Here is a 6,000-nt window from a genome sequence, read left to right on the forward strand (position 1 = left end):
CAATTCTCGCCCGAGTCCCGCCCATCCTCGGTCCTCATTGGGGAAATTCAATTTAATGGCCACTCCCACGCAAGAGGGGGAAGGGCCTGACCACTCCCACGCAAGAGGGGGAAGGGCCCGCCCCTCCTAGGACCCAGGGACCGTGTAGGGGCTTGGGAGTCTGTCGGGGGCGCTGCGGCGGTCTGGGGAGGGTCGTGTGGACGCGGACCCTGAGGTAAAGTCCGAGGGGGCGCCCCGCGCCGAGGTAAGTGGCCTGGGGTCGCACGAGACCCGGAGCCTCGGGACGGCCCCTCCCCGCCCTCCTCTTTGTTCCTCAGACCACGTCCCCTCCCTCGGCTCCACCTCCTCCCGTCAGTCGCCGCCTCCAGGCTGCTTTCGGGGTACCTGGGCTGAGTCACCTCAGAGGTCGGAGCTGAGTGAGCCGCGGCACCTGCGTCGGCGCCGGACAGTCTCAGGTGGAGCGGCGCGAGGGGTGGACACGGAGACCTCAAGACGGTCCATGTGCCCTCAGACTAAATTAAGAGTCCACTAGGGGACCCCTTGGGGAAAGCCACCCTCCGCCCGCCTCCATCTCCCATACTGGTGGTCCTGGAACAAAAAGGTTTGTGGGAACTGGAATTAGAAGTTTATTTTGCTATAAAAAAGACCCCTGAGCGCCCAGCACGGTAGTCAAGCTGCTAAAGTCCTTGCCTTGCACGCGTTGGGATCCCATAGGGGCACAGGTTCTAATCCCGGCAGCCCCGCTTCGCATCCAGCTCCCTGCTTGTGGCCTGGGAAAGCAGTCAAGGATGGCCCAAAGCCTTGGGACCCTGCACCACACATGAGAGACCCTGAAGAAGCTCCGGATCGGCTGAGCTCTGGCCGTTGTGGTCACTTTGGGAGTGAACCAGCAGACGGAGGTCTCTGGTTTCTGTCTCTCCTTCTCTTTGTAAAACCTGCCTTTCCAATAAAAATATATAAATCTTTTAAAAAATAATAATAAATAAAAAAGACCCTTGAAATCCGGGGCCAGCGCTGCAGGTACAGTGCTGGAGTTCCTACCAGTTAGAACCCTGGCTGTTCCTTTCCCTGCTGGGAAAGCAGCAGAGTATGACCCAAGTCCTTGGACCCTGTGGGAGACCTGGAAAGAAGCTCGTAGCTTCGGAATAGCCGAGTTCTGGCTGTTGTGGCCATCTGGAGAGTAAACCAGCACATGAAAGACCTCTCTCTAACTCTGCCTTTCCTATAAATAAATACGTCGTGGAATATGTGTATGATTAAAAAAAAAAAAAAACCTTGCCTATGAATTTAAAAAAATGTGTGGATCCCAATGCACTTATTTTTTAAAAAAGATTTATTTATTTTTATTGGAGAGTCAGATATATATAGAGGAGGAGAGACAGAGTGGAAGATCTGCCGTCTGACGATTCACTCCACAAGTGACCACAATGGCCAGAGCTGTGTTGATTCAAAGCCAGGAGCTCTTCTGGATCTCCCACGTGGGTACAAGGTCCCAAGGCCTTGGGCCATTCTCAACTGTTTTCCCAGGCCACAAGCAGGGAGCTGGATGGGAAGTGGAGCTGTTGGGATTAGAACTGGTGACCGTATGGGATCCCGGACTTGTTCAAGGTGAGGGCTTTAGCTGCTAGGCCACCGCATGGGGCCCCCAAGGCATTTATTTTTAAGTTTCATTTTCCAAGATCTTGTTGAAGCCCTCTCCATAGTCCCATAGCATCCTTATTAACTAGTTGGCTCGTCATTCCCATTTTGGCCACTGTCATGTGGGATTATGGGTAGGTGCTGTGAGCTCGTTGCCCTTCACCCCTGCCCCAAAACCCCTGTTGGCCAGACTCTCTGTGTACCCTTCACCTCCCCCCCCCCAACCTAGGGAGAAACCTGGGGTCTCCTCTGAGACTTTTTCCCTTACATCATCTCTTTTCATGCCCATTTCCCATGTTTGCACCAGGAAAAACCCAGCAGGTTGCCAAAGTCACATGGGAGGAAGCAAGCAGTTTGGAGGATATGATTCCCCTCTACTTGGCCCCAGTACAACCTTGTTCTGTGGGCGCATGAATGCCCTCCAGTAGTGCCCCAGTATGTCCGGCTCCCCATTTCCCGCGGGCTTTTTTTGGGCACGCCCCCTTTGAGCAGGAAGGCAGGGAGGCCTTCTGGGATTCTCAGAGCCTGCCTGAGTGACAGCTACAGCTACCAATGAATGCTCTGCTCCGTGCTGACACACCTCTGTAGCATATCCCCCTGACTCTTCCCTCGGACAAGGCTCTGGGCTTAACTGTCTGCCTTTTTCTCTTCCTCCTTAGGGGAGGTGATTGATGGGAATCAAAGGGCAACTCAGAACCCTGCTGGGGGGACTTTTACAGCCACAGAGATGAGTGCTGGGTGAGTGTTGACTAAGTGCGCCTGCTGCATTGCCGGCCTGTTGCCCGTTGATGAGTAGGCAAGGTAGATTGAAACTCTGTAAGGCTAGGGCACCCCGCCGGGGCTGAGCATCCCGCTGGCGGGTGCCTCTGTCCTCCCCCCGGCTGCTTGAGACAGAGGAAGGCTCCTCTGGGCAGGTGTTGGATCAACTGCTCCTTGAAGGTGAATGCTAAGAAAATGACCCCCCCCACACACCCCACCCCAGAGAAGAGGAGGACGGATGGAAGAGCCCCTTGTGGCACAAGAGTGTGAGAAAAAGCTGGAAGGCTTGTGATTGGGGAAAGAAGGAGCTGGAGGTATGAGTAGAGCAAGAAATGAGAGTGGTTCCATCTGTGAAGAAGAGTGGAGTGAATGTATCTTGTGGGAGATAGTTTGGCTCATAAGAACTGGACTAGGAAGGGTCTAGATTCTTCCAGAACCATCTCTGGATTGGCAGGGTGGAGAGGGCCCGGAGTAGCTATCTGGGAGCAAGGCTAATGGTTTACTTTGAAACCCAAGTCCCAGAATACATATTTGACCAAACTGGTGGCTTTGTCCCTGAATTACCTGCCCATCCTCCCTGCATGTCCCTGCGAGTCCAGGTCCCAGTATTCAGAAGTGAGAAGGGTGATGGGGTAGCCCTGGGCCCCCTGCCCACCCCAGGGAAGACCACTAGCTCTGGCAACCTTTGTTTTCTTACCTGTGCTATGGAAGGCATTGTGTATGGAGCTCTCTAAGTGCCCCCTCACTCCCCAGCAAGGACAACAAAATTCCAAAAATTCTATACTGAGACACCCCCTACCTCATCCAACGCCCCCATTTTTTTGGAGCTGTGCCCACTGTAGTCATGAAGTTAGGGTCTTGGGGTCATGCGAGGAACTCAGGGGCTGCTGGACCATGGCGGGATGGGGGAGCTAGAGGGACTTGGAGGAGGGTGGGCCGAGGGGGCGGTGACGTGGGAGAGGACCACGCCAGCCAGGGGCTGGAAGTATTGCTGTGAGGAAAGATCTCTTCCTGGGAGAGCCAGATGGGTGAAGGCAGAGTTCAGGGTACTGGGAGGAGAAGAACCAGTTCCTGATCCAGACCCTGTGACTCTTTTCCTCTGTGGGCAGAATTAGAGGGCCCCCAAGGTCACAGCCAGCAGCCCCGGGAGTGGGACTCCCCAGAAACTGCTTGGCAAACCAGTTTGGCAAGGTCATCACCTCTGTGATGTCATCCAATGGCTGTGTGCTCTTGTGGGCAGCCATGCCAGGACAACTTCCGGGCTTGAAGCAGGAGGAGCCTGGCGCCTGAGACATCTCCTTCTGGGCGGTGATGCCTTCTAGCAGGAGACAAGGGGGAAGGTTCAAGATGGGTCAGTGATGACTTCCCCCTGGAGCCTGGGGGTGCTCTAGACTAAGGGTGGTGGGTGGTGAGTAATGGTCATCTGATGGGCAGGACCCTGGTTCCTGATAACACCTGTGGCAACTTTGTCATCACTGTGACCCTCACAGTTTGTGTTAGCTTGTGGCCACAAACTCAAGATTCCAGACACAATAAGCGAGCCACATGAGAGGTCTTTATTTCGGCGGGGGGAGGTAGCCGTGGGTCAGGGAGTAAGCGGGAGCTGAGAGAGGCAGAGAAGACAGAAGAGAGACAGAGAGCATGAGAAGAGAACAAAGGGCAGAGGCATTTTTGCAGCCCCGAGGTGCGTATGTGGAGCGTGGTGAGGGACTGGCAGATGAAGCTGTAGGTGGACACACCAGGGATAGGCGCCTCGGGATTGGTGAGCGCACGGTTTGAACCTGAGGGTCACTGAGCTTATTTAGGCAAGTGGGCCTTAAGGTGGCCGAGACCTAGGAGATTTACGGCAGTGCTGGGTAAGCGGGTATTCAGGGGGCCCGAGACCTAGGGGATTTACGGTAGTCCTGGGTAAGCGGGTATTCAAGGTGGCCACTGGGTCCAGGATGGCTGTGTCAGTCTTGGAGTCTCTGTTTTGAGTCACTGCTTACAGCTTGAGTCCTGTGATGTGGGAATACCATTATCTGGATGAGACAGTGTCCATGAGGAAAAATCCCAACAGCACTCGCCCACCCACCTAATTCAAACACAGGCTGTGTGTGTGTGTGTGTGTGTGTGTGTGTGTGTGTGTGTGTGTGTGTGTGTGTGTGTGTGTGTGTGTGTGTGTGTGTGTGTGTGTGTGTGTGTGTGTGTGTGTGTGTGTGTGTGTACACACCCACACCAGTTAGGGCTGGACCCAGGCAAAAACAGGAAATCAGGAACTTGATCGGGGTCTCTCAAATGAGTGGCATTAGTTAGTTAAAGATCTATTTTAATTAAAAAGTCAGATATGCAAAGAGGAGGAGAGACAGAGAGGAAGATCTTCCATCTGCTGATTCACTCCCCAAGCAACTGCAATGGCTGGAGCTGAGCCAATCCAAAGCCAGGAGCCAAGAACTTCTTCTGGGTCTCCCACACGGGTGCAGGGTCCCAAGGCTTTGGGCTGTCCTCAACTGCTTTCCCAGGCCACAAGCAGGGAGCTGGATGGGAAGTGGGGCCGCCGGGATTAGAACTGGCGCCCATATGAGATCCCAGCGCGTGCAAGGCGAGGACTTTAGCCGCTAAGCCACACTGCCGGGCCCCCAGAGTTTTTAAATGAACCTTTTCTCTCCTTTTGAGTCCAGCAGTTGAATCCAAACATCATAGAGACCTAGAGCCCGCTTCATGGTCCAAGGGGTAAAAATTCTCTGAGTCCCAGGGGGACAAGGCAAAGATCATAGGTCACAGAACAAGTCAGGGAGACATTGCTGCCCAGCATCTCACACCCTCAGCAAACCCCACTTGTTTCTTAAGGCCTGCTGCACCCGCGCAACTGGCACACACCCGAGGACCTACTATGCACCGTCCACTGATGTCACCACCTGCAAAGCAGGTGCCATGCTTTTGTCCATTTCCCAGAGAAAGCAACTGAGGCTCAGAGAGGGGAAGTTACTTGTGCAAGCTGACACAGCGCAGGGGTGGCAGGGCTGGGACAGAAACCTGGGAATGTGAATTCTTCAGGAGGGGTCCTTCCCCGGAGGCATGATGACCTCACGGATGGCAGGGCAGGTGGTCCGTCCCTTGGCAATCCCGTTCAGTGTCCCTGCACGCTTGGCTCCTCTGGTTGGGCGGGCAGAGAAGTGCTGAGGCTGCAGGATCCTTTTGAACCTTCTCAGAGGAGGCGGCCACGGCGGGAGGGAGGGCGCAGCCCCAAGCGCAGAGCCAAGTGTAGACGTGGCTGCTGGACCCGCTGCCGGCGAGGGAGGGAGGACAGGCGGGGTGGAGCCGGAGCCCAAACCTAAAGCCAGCCTCCCAGCCGAGTTCCCAGCCATCAGGCTGCCTCGCCGGTCCTTCTTGCTCCCCATATGGGATTTGAGATGAGGATGAGGTGCCTAACAATAGCTAAATGGTAGCAGAGGCTGTGCTTGGAGCTCCAGGCAGTGGTGGGGCGGAGAGAAGGGGGGGCACCTGTCAGGCACCCCCAGCTTCTCACAATGGCCTAAAGCAGCCTTTGGGATTAAAAAATAATAATAGCGGGTGCTTGCTCAAGTTCATGCGCCGCAGCAGGCACTTTGCCAGAGGTTTGCC

Source organism: Ochotona curzoniae, unplaced genomic scaffold (assembly GCF_017591425.1).
Source record: "Ochotona curzoniae isolate NIBS_2020 unplaced genomic scaffold, NIBS_Ocur_1.0 scaffold_274, whole genome shotgun sequence".
In the NCBI taxonomy this organism is placed as follows: domain Eukaryota; kingdom Metazoa; phylum Chordata; class Mammalia; order Lagomorpha; family Ochotonidae; genus Ochotona; species Ochotona curzoniae.